General features: G+C 39.4%; 1 non-coding gene across 1 annotated transcript; it reads right to left on the reverse strand.

The window, feature by feature from the left end:
- Positions 1 to 591: 591 nt before the first annotated feature.
- On the reverse strand, positions 592 to 699 carry LOC112781096 (small nucleolar RNA R71). The gene has a single exon (XR_003191892.1). It is a non-coding gene; the product is annotated as a small nucleolar RNA R71 (small nucleolar RNA).
- Between the last annotated feature and the right edge of the window lie 8,937 nt (positions 700 to 9,636).

Below are 9,636 nucleotides of genomic sequence, written 5' to 3' on the forward strand. Positions count from 1 at the left end.
CTCTCTACATAGAGGATTCCATATTTTCTTTTCTGTTCTCTTCTTTTTCATATGAGCAGGAACAAGGATAAGAACATTCTTGTTGAAGCTGATCCTGAACCTGAAAGGACTCTGAAGAGGAAGCTAACGGAAGCTAAAGCACAACTTTCTGGAGAGAACCTGACAGAAATTTTCGAAAAAGAAGGAGACATGGCCGAACCTAATAACAATGGTGGAAATGCAAGGAAGATGCTTGGTGACTTTATTGAACCCTCTTCCAACTTCTATGGAAGAAGCATCTCACTCCCTGCAATTGAAGCAAACAATTTTGAGCTTAAGCCTCAATTGGTTTCTCTAATGCAGTAGAATTGCAAGTTTCATGGACGTCCAATGGAAGATCCTCATCAGTTTTTAGCTGAATTCTTGCAAATCTGTGACACTGTCAAGACCAATGGAGTTGATCCCGAGGTTTACAGGCTTATGTTTTTCCCTTTTGCTATAAGAAACAGAGCTAGAACATGGTTGAATTCACAACCTAAGGATAGCCTGAACTCTTGGGATAAGCTGGTCAGTGCTTTCCTGGCCAAATTCTTTCCACCTCAAAAGATGAGCAAGCTTAGAGTGGAAATCCAAACCTTCAGACAGAAGGAAGGAGAATCCCTCTATGAAGCTTGGGAAAGATACAAGCAACTGATCAAAAGGTGTCCTATTGACATGCTTCTAGAATGGAGCATCATAAGTATATTCTATGATGGTCTCTCTGAGTTGTCAAAAATGTCATTGGACCATTCTGCAGGAGGATCTCTTCACGTGAAAACCCCTGCAGAAGCTCAGGAACTCATTGAAATAGTTGCAAATAACCAGTTCATGTACACCTCTGAGAGGAATCCTGTGAACAATGGGACGCCCCAAAAGAAGGGAGTTCTTGAAATTGATACTCTGAATGCCATATTAGCTCAGAACAAAATATTGACTCAGCAAGTCAATATGATTTCTCAGAGTCTGAATGGATTGCAAGCTGCATCCAATAGTACAAAAGAAGCATCTTCTGAAGAAGAAGCTTATGATCCTGAGAACCCTGCAATAGTAGAGGTGAATTACATGGGAGAAGCCTATGGAAATACCTATAATCCTTCATGGAGAAATCATCCAAATTTCTCATGGAAGGACCAAAAGAAGCCTCAACAAGGCTTCAATAATAATGGTGGAAGAAATAGGTTTAGCAATAGCAAGCCTTTTCCATCATCTTCTCAGCAACAGACAGAAAATTCTGAACAGAGCCATTCTGGCCTGGCAACCATAGTCTCTGATCTATCCAAGACCACACTAAGTTTTATGAATGAAACAAGGTCCTCCATTAGAAATTTGGAGGCACAGGTGGGTCAGCTGAGTAAGAAGATTACTGAAACTCCTCCCAATACTCTCCTAAGCAATACAAAAGAAAATCCCAAGAGAGAGTACAAGGCCATAACCTTACTTGGTGTGGCCGAATTCCCAGATGAGGAGGAAGACGTGAATCCCAGTGAGGAAGACCTCATGGGACATCCTTTGGAAAGAAAGGAGTTTCCCTTTAAGGAACCAAAGGAATCTGAGGCTCATACAGAGACCATAGAGATTCCATTGAACTTCCTTCTTCCATTCATAAGCTCTGATGAATATTCTTCCTCTGAAGAGGATGAAGAAATCACTGAAGAGCAAGTTGCTAAATATCTAGGAGCAATCATGAAGCTGAATGCCAAGTTATTTGGTACTGAGACGTGGGAGGATGAACCCCCCTTGTTAACCAATGAACTGAATACATTAATGAGGCAGACATTACCTCAGAAGAAACCAGATCCCTGAAAATTCTTCATACCTTGTACCATAGGCACCATGACCTTTGAGAAGGCTCTATGTGACCTGGGGTCAGGGATAAACCTCATGCCCCTCTCTGTAATGGAAAAACTGGGAATCTTTGAGGTACAAGCTGCAAGAATCTCACTAGAGATGGCAGACAAATCCATGAAACAGGCTTATGGACTAGTAGAGGACGTGCTAGTGAAGTTTGAAAGCCTTTACATCCCTGCTAATTTCATAATCCTAGACACTGGGAAGGATGAGGATGAATCCATCATCCTTGGCAGACCCTTCCTGGCCACAGCAAAAACTGTGATTGATGTTGACAGAGGAGAGTTGGTCCTTTAGTTGAATGAGGAATACCTTGTATTTAAGACTCAAGGTTCTCCTTCTGTAACCATGAAGGGGAAGCATGAGAAGCTTCTCTCATAACAGAGTCAAACAAAACCCCCACATTCAAACTCTAAGTTTGGTGTTGGGAGGCCACATCCAAACTCTAAGTTTGGTGTTGAGGGGCCCCAACATTGCTCTGATTTTCTGTGAGGCTCCATGAGAGCTCATTGTCAAGCTATTGACATTAAAGAAGCGCTTATTGGGAGGAAACCCAATGTTATTTAATTATATCTATTTATTTTCCATTGCTATTTTATGTTTTCTTTAGGTTGATAATCATGTGAAGTCACAAAAACAACTAAAAAATCAAAAATAGAATGAAAAATAACATTAAAAATAGCTCGCATTGGAGGAAGAGCTTACTGGCGTTTAAACGCCAGTAAGAAGCATCAAACTGGCATTTAACGCCAGAAAGAAGCATCAAGCTGGCGTTAAACACTAGAAACAAGCACCAGACTGGCGTTTAACGCCAGAACAGAGCATGGAATTAGCGTTTAATGCCAAGAATGGGAGAAAATCTGGCGTTAAATGCCAGAAACAAGCAGCAAGCTGGCATTTAACGCTAGACATGCATTCTAAGGGCGTTTTACATGCCTAAATAGATCAGGGATGCTAAGTCCTTGACCCTCTTCTTCTCTCCTCTTCACACCTTTTCATAACAATACTTCCCCCCTGGCCGAATACACTCTCCCACTCCATCTCCTCCATTTTCTTCTTCTTCTACTACTTTCTTTCTTCTTTTGCTCGAGGACGAGCAAACTTTTTAAGTTTGGTGTGGTAAAAGCATTGCTTTTTGTTTTTCCATAACTATTAATGGCACCTAAGGCTAGAGAAACCTCAAGAAAGAGGAAAGGGAAGGCAATTGCTTCCACCTATGTGTCATGGGAGATGGAGAAATTCATCTCAAAGGTCCATCAAGACCACTTCTATGAAGTTGTGGCCAAGAAAAAGGTGATCCCTGAGGTCCCTTTTAAGCTCAAAAAGAGTGAGTATCCGGAGATCCGATAAGATATCCTCATTTGCCACCTCTACAATTCGGCTGGGATTGACATAGAGGGAGATATCCTCATTGATGAGGACAAGCCCATCACTAAGAAAAGGATGGATCAAACAAGAGATCATGGACCTCAACAAGAGCATAAGGAAATTCCTCACCATAAAATCTCTGAGATGCCTCAAGGGATGCACTTTCCTCCACAAAACTATTGGGAGAAAATCAACACCTCCCTAGGAGAATTAAGTTCCAACATGAGACAACTAAGGATTGAACACCAAGAGCACTCCATCATTCTCCATGAGATTAGAGAAGACCAAAAAGCTATGAGGGAGGAGCAAAAAAGACAAGGAAGAGACATAGAGGAGCTCAAGAACACCATTGGTTCTTCAAGAGGAAGAAGACGCCACCCTCACTAAGGTGGACTCGTTCCTTAATCTCCTTATTCTTATTTTTCTATTTTTCGGTTTTTGAGCCTTATGTTTTATTTATGTTTGTGTCTTTACTACATGATTACTAGTGTCTAAGTGTCTATGTCTTAAAGCTATGAATGTCCTATGAATCCATCACCTTTCTTAAATGAAAAATGTTTTAATTACAAAAGAACAAGAAGTACATGAATTTCGAATTCATCCTTGAAATTAGTTCAATTATTTTGATGTGGTAGCAATACTTTTTGTTTTCTGAATGAATGCTTGAATAATGCATATGTCTTTTGAATTTGTAGTTTATGAATGTTAAAATTGTTGGCTCTTAAAAGAATAATGAAAAAGGAGAAATGTTATTGATAATCTGAAAAATCATAAAATTGATTCTTAAAGCAAGAAAAAGCAGTGAATACAAAAGCTTGCAGAAAAAAAAGAAAAAAAAAAGAAAATGGCGAAAAAAAGAGAGAAAGAAAAAGAAAAAGCAAGCAGAAAAAGCCAATAACCCTTTAAACCAAAATGCAAGGGTAAAAAGGATCCAAGGCTTTGAGCATCAGTGGATAGGAGGGCCCAAAGGAATAAAATCTTGGCCTAAGCAGCTAAACCAAGCTGTCCCTAACCATGTGCTTCTGGCATGAAGGTGTCAAGTGAAAAGCTTGAGACTGAGCGGTTAAAGTCGAGGTCCAAAGCAAAAAAAAAAAAAAACAGTGTGCTTAAGAACCCTGGACACCTCTAATTGGGGACTCTAGCAAAGCTGAGTCACAATCTGAAAAGGTTCACCCAATTATGTGTCTGTGGCATTTATGTATCCGGTGGTAATACTGAAAAACAAAGTGCTTAGGGCCACGGTCAAGACTAATAAAGTAGCTGTGTTCAACAATCAACATACTGAACTAGGAGAATCAATAACACTATCTGAATTCTGAGTTCCTATAGATGCCAATCATTCTGAACTTCAAGGGATAAAGTGAGATGCCAAAACTGTTCAGAGGCAAAAAGCTACTAGTCCAGCTCATCTAATTGGAGCTAAGTTTCATTGATATTTTAGAATTTATAGTATATTCTCTTCTTTTTATCCTATTTGATTTTCAGTTGCTTGGGGACAAGCAACAATTTAATTTTGGTGTTGTGATGAGCGGATAATTTATACGCTTTTTGGCATTATTTTTACATAGTTTTTAGTATAATTTAGTTAATTTTTAGTATATTTTTATTAGTTTATAAATAAAAATCACATTCCTGGACTTTACAAATTTGTGTGTTTTTCTGTGATTTCAGGTAATTTATAGCTGAAATTGAGGGACTTGAGCAAAAATCTGATTCAGAGGCTGAAGAAGGACTACAGATGTTGTTAGATTCTGACCTCCCTCCAATCGAAGTAGATTTTCTTGAGCTACAAAAAACCAATTGGTGCGTTCTCAATTGCGTTGGAAAGTAGACATCCAGGGCTTTCCAGCAATATATAATAGTCCATACTTTGCTCAAGGATAGACGACATAAACTGGCGTTCAACGCCAGCTCCATGTTGCAGTCTGGCGTTCAGCGCTAGAAACAAGTTACAAGTTGGAGTTCAACGCCAGAAACAGGTTACAACCTGGCGTTGAACGCCCAAAACAGCCCATGCACGTGAGAAGCTTAAGTCTCAGCCCCAGCACACACCAAGTGGGCCCCAGAAACTGGCGTTCAAACTGGCGTTCAAACGCCAACTCCCTGCCCTATTCTGGAGTTAAACGCCAGAAACAGGTTGCAAATCAGAGTTAAACGCCAGAAATAGGCTACAACCTGTCCTTTAACTCCAAAAAGAGTCTCTACACATGAAAGCTCAATGCTCAGCCCAAGCACACACCAAGTGGGTCCGGAAGTGGATTTCTACATCATTTACTTATCTTATGTAACCCTAGCTACTAGTTTAGTATAAAAACTACTTTTAGTGATTTATTTCACATCTCTGGTTAGTCTTTGACTAATTTTATGTTCTGAGATCATGTTTAGGGGGCTGGCCATTTGGCCATGCCTGAACCTTCATCACTTATATATTTTCAACGGAAGAGTTTCTACACACCATAGATTAAGGTGTGGAGCTCTGCTATTCCTCATCAATTAATGCAAAGTACTATTGTTTTCTTATTCAATTCAAGCTTATTCCTATTCTAAGATATTCACTTGCACTTCAACATGATGAATTTGATGATCCGTGACACTCATCACCATTCTCAACCTATTAAAACGTGCCTGACAACCACTTCCATTCTACCTTGGATTGAGCGTTTATCTCTTAGCCTCCATTCCGAAAGATCGGAGTCTTCGTGGTATAAGTTAGAATTATTGGCGGCCATTCTTGAGATCCGGAAAGTCTAAACCTTGTTTGTGGTATTCTGAGTAGGATCTAGGATGGGATAACTGTGACGAGCTTCAAACTCGCGAGTGTTGGGCGTGTGACAGACGCAAAAGGATCAATGGATCCTATTCCAACATGATCGAGAACCGACAGATGATTAGCCATGCGGTGACAGCGCATTTGGACCATTTTCACTGAGAGGACGGGAAGTAGCCATTGACAATGGTGATGCCCAACATACAGCTTGCCATGGAAAGGAGTATGAATGATTAGATGAAAGCAGTAGGAAAGCAGAGGTTCAGAAGGAACAAAAGCATCTCCATATGCTTATCTGAAATTCTCACCAATGAATTGCATAAGTATCTCTATCCTATTTTATATTTTATATCATAATTATCAAAATCCCATAACCATTTGAATCTGCCTGACTGAGATTTACAAGACGACCATAGCTTGCTTCAAGCCGACAATCTCCGTAGGATCGACCCTTACTCACGTAAGGTTTGTTACTTGGACGACCCAGTGCACTTGCTGGTTAGTTGTGCGGAGTTGTGACAAAGAGTTGAGATTACAATTGTGCGTACCAAGTTTTTAGCGCCATTGATGATCACAATTTCGTGTACCAGCCGCATTTTGACCCAATTTTTGGCCCAGAAACACAGACTAAACCTAGGGAACATGCTGAGACTCAACACGCATCCTCACACATTCAGATTCATCACATTAGGATTACGTCAGTTTTAGATCTGGGTTTTTAGATTTACATTACACTAATAGTTTATGCTTTTGCTTGGATTTTTGGATGCTGAGAGTCATTACCTCCTTTGAAGACATTACTTTAGTTTGTTTCCTTACTCCCTTACTTTTAATAAGTTACTCATTGACTCTGTTCAGATAATTATGTTGCATTTTGAATTTATTAATATATAGAGTTATTTTTATTTTAATTAATTTTAATTTTCTATTTTATTTTTTTAATTATGTCTTCTCATATTTTTATGATTATTAATTTCATGTCAATGGAGTAGAATTTCTACTTGACATGGGGATTGATTAAGAGGAGATACTTGAGTTGAAATGCTTAAGTGCTTGGTTGAATTGGACGTTGTTAGCTAATTCCATACCTACTAGCACTAGACCTCCCCAAGGGAAAGGACTAGGATTTGAGGGTAAGATTTAGTTTAATCACCATACTTTTCCTTATTTAGTAAGGGATAACCGAGTGAGAACAACACCCTTTTTACACTACACTTGAGAAGATCCCAACAATGATAAAAATTTTATTTAATTATTCCCCGAGTCAAGGAATTTTATTTAGAGTATCAATAATTATTCTTAGTTTATTTTTATTGCTTTAATTTTTAATCATTTTAATTACTCGTTATCAAAACTTAATTTTTCTGAAAACCCCTGGTTAATAAAGTAGCACTCTTTCCTGCAACTCGTTGGGAGACGACCTGGGACTCACACTCCCAGTATTTTATTTCTAAAATTTGTGACAACCCTTTTTAAATTGGTGACGTAGATCTTAGCCGGTTAAGAGCTATCGTACAACGTTGTCCTCTTAATTGAAATCTCTAAATTGGTTAACTTCTGCCACGTATCAATTTTTGGCGCCGTTGCCGGGGAGTTGCAATAGTTTGCTAAATTATTAATTAGTGTATATATTTTATTTTTAATTGCATATTTTATTTTTATTTCTATTACCATGAGCTATTTGTTTTTCTCATTGAATGATGCGTTCATTGCCTGATCCGAGTTTAGTCCCATTTGATCCTGAAATTGAAAGAACTCTTTCACATATTAGACGAACTCGACGTCGGTTAGCCACCGAGGGTGGTGAAGTGATTATTATTGGTTCACCAGTCTCATCTGAGGGTAAATCTGAACCGCCTCCTGAGAGCGAAACAAGCTCCTTTACTACTGATTCAGTTGATTCACGTGCAGATACCATAGCAGCACCTAGAAGAATTACCCTCCAGGAAGCTGGAGCCCCAGATTTCACACTGCAGTCGTATCAAGTGCATCACCCGACTATAGCTGCAGATTTTGAACTAAAAACCACACTGATCAACTTGATGCCCAAGTTTCATAGCTTACCTACTCAAGAGCCTATCAAGCACCTTAGGGATTTCCAAACAGCCTGTTCTACTGTTAGGCATCATGGTGCAGATGAAACTTCTATTCTGTTAACCGCTTTCCCATTTTCTCTTGAGGGAAAGGCAAGGGAGTGGTACTACTCCCAACCTGAACCAACTGTTACCCTTCTTTCTTTCATAAAGAAGACCATAAAAGAGCATAAATCTCATTTGATCAGTACAATTCATGCATTATTTGATGAATATTATGGTACACTACTGATGAGCGAATATGTTATACGCTTTTTGGGGTTAATTTCATATAGTTTTTACTATGTTTTAGTTAGTTTTTAGTTTATTTTCATTAGTTTCTAGGCGAAATTCATATTTCTGGACTTTACTATGAGTTTGTGTGTTTTTCTGTAATTTCAGGTATTTTCTGGCTAAAATTGAGGGAGCTGAGCAAAAATCTGATTCGGCTGAAAAAGGACTGCTGATGTTGTTGGATTCTGACCTCTCTACACTCGGAATGAAATTTCTGGAGCTACAGGAGTCCAAATGGTGCGCTTCTAATTGCGTCGGAAAGTAGACATCCAGGGCTTTCCAGCAATATATAATAGTCCATACTTTGCTCAAGGATAGATGACGTAAACTGGTGTTCAACGCCAGTTCCATGTTGCAGTCTGGCGTCCAGCGCCAGAAACAAGTTACAAGTTGGAGTTCAACGCCAGAAACAGGTTACAACCTGGCGTTGAACGCCCAAAACAGCCCATGCACGTGAGAAGCTTAAGTCTCAGCCCCAGCACACACCAAGTGGGCCCCAGAAGTGGATTTCTGCACCATCTATCATAGTTTACTCATTTTCTGTAAACCTATGTTACTAGTTTAGTATTTAAACAACTTTTAGAGATTTATTTTGTATCTCATGACATTTTAGATCTAAACTTTGTACCTTTTGACGGCATGAGTCTCTAAACTCCATTATTGGGGGTGAGGAGTTCTGCTGTGTCTCCATGAACTAATGCAAGTATTTCTGTTTTCCATTCAAACATGCGTGTTCCTATCTAAGATATCCATTCGCACTTCAATATGAATGTAATGAACGTGGCAATCATCATCATTCCTCCACGAATGCGTGCCTGGTAACCACTTACATTATACTGTAGAATGAATGAATATCTCTTAGATCTCTTAATCAAAATCTTCGTGGTATAAGCTAGATTAATGGCAGCGTTTAAGAGAATCCGGAAAGTCTAAACCTTGTCTGTGGTATTCCGAGTAGGATTCAGGGATTGAATGACTGTGACGAGCTTCAAACTCGCGAGTGCTGGGCGTAGTGACAAACGCAAAAGGATAGTAAATCCTATTCCGGTACGATTGGAAACCTACAGATGATTAGCCGTGCGGTGACAGCGCACCTGGACCCTTTTCACTGGAAGGATGGGTGGTAGCCATTGACAACGGTGATCCACCAACACATAGCTTGCCATAGGAGGACATGCGTGCGTGAATCAGAAACAGAGGAAAGCAGAATTTCAAAAGACAAAGCATCTCCAAAACTCCAACATATTCTCCATCATTGCATACAAGTAT

Source organism: Arachis hypogaea, chromosome 19 (genome assembly GCF_003086295.3).
Source record: "Arachis hypogaea cultivar Tifrunner chromosome 19, arahy.Tifrunner.gnm2.J5K5, whole genome shotgun sequence".
NCBI lineage: Eukaryota > Viridiplantae > Streptophyta > Magnoliopsida > Fabales > Fabaceae > Arachis > Arachis hypogaea.